Here is a 1,777-nt window from a genome sequence, read left to right on the forward strand (position 1 = left end):
AGGGGATCTCTGGCTCTAGCCAAAGCGGAATAAAACCACTCAAGCCCACCTCTTGTGCTGATGACAACTAAAAACCTCTGGACCAAATGCAAAAAGCAAGTACTGTACCTAAGAACTCTGAAGAGTAGACAGAAGCAGGCAGACTGTGGAGGAGGGTCAAAGCTTTGAAAAGCCATTTGAGGATATTCTCAATTTTCCCCCCTTATCTCTTATGGCTTTGCCCCGAGGGTGGGCCCCACTTGTAAAGCCACACAGCAGTGGAGAACATGAGTAGTTGAAACTCAGAGAAATCCAGCTTTCTGGACGTAAGAACCAGGAAAGGCGGCTTCTGTGGGCCAGAGAACAGGGGTGAAGGGGTTTGGGAAAATCCTGAAGAGGAGAGAGCTGGAAAACGGGATCCTTTAATTCTGTGTGGGAACTTCCAGAAGCCCTGGGCTCACTCCTCAACAGGCATGCACAGGATGGACCCAAGGAACCACACATAGCCAAGTCCTAGAAAATGAAACACATCAGAACCGCCACTCACAGGAGGTGAGACAGAACTTGCAGCCTGAGCCTAACTGGGTTGATTGTCTGCTTAAACAAACAAACACATAAACAAAACACAAAATATTTCCCAGAAAATTTTAACAAGACCCAGAAGTGATACAACCTAGTATCCAAAATTACTTAACTAAGAGGAACCAGGAAAATGTGAAAGGAAAAGACGAGATGCAGGTCTTGAGATAACCCAGATGTAGAACTATCAAAGCACCTGTTATAATTATGCCCCGCAAGATAAAGGTAAACACACTTGAAGTGAATGAAAAGATAGAAGTTTTCAGCAGAGAAACAAATTATAAAAAAGAACCTCATGGAAATTTTATAGCAAAAAGTACATCTGAAATTAAAAATAAAAATGACTGCAAGGACAATAGAAAAAGNCTATAAAGAGGAGAAATGTATTAAAATTTCACAAGTGGATGTGAAAATTAGCAAACTTCTTACTTTTATTCAACATTTCCATGAAGATATAATTGGCTAGAAAGCCCATTTTATATTGTTAATTCTCAAAAAGGGAACTCCAAATATTCTTTAATTAATTAGCTAATACTTTGTTGATTGTGTACAGTCATCACAATTCATATGAATGATGCATGTGCTTCTTAGGAGTAATACTACTATATAATGAATATTTGAAAAGGAAAATAACTAATCTGTTGTAAAAGAGTAGGCATAAGGTAAAATTTCCCTTTTGTCAGACTCAGTGGACACCATTTAATGTGTTTAGCTGTCCTTGGAGAAGACTGAAGTCATTGTTTCTATAAAAAAAATCCAATAAGGGTAAAACAAAGATATCACTATGAACATGATTTACTAAGGTAAAATCTTGGCTAGGAGGTGCTTGAAAGCCTCAAGCAATCTGAATCTTCCTCAAGAAAATTAAACACAGTTCTACCTCAGAAAGCCTGAATACCCATACTTAAAATTCATAGGAATTCTGTGATAAGTTCAGATACCTAGAGACACAAATAAAGGAGCACAGAGAGAAAGAAAGCTGGAGTAAGAAAAGAAACATGGGGAGAGCTGAAATCTAAATACTGGAGGGATATGAAAATAATCAAGATCATTTTGAGCCTGCAGTTTATGCTAGACACTGTGACAGACATTTAGCATGCGTTACCACCCACTTCAAGGAAGGTGGTTTTACCTCATTTTATGCACAAAAACTGAAAGTACTTAAATTACCCAGGTCTCACAACTAGTAAGTAGGGAACTGGATTTGAACCCAGGGCAG

This window comes from Hipposideros armiger, unplaced genomic scaffold (genome assembly GCF_001890085.2).
Source record: "Hipposideros armiger isolate ML-2016 unplaced genomic scaffold, ASM189008v1 scaffold_161, whole genome shotgun sequence".
Lineage (NCBI taxonomy): Eukaryota > Metazoa > Chordata > Mammalia > Chiroptera > Hipposideridae > Hipposideros > Hipposideros armiger.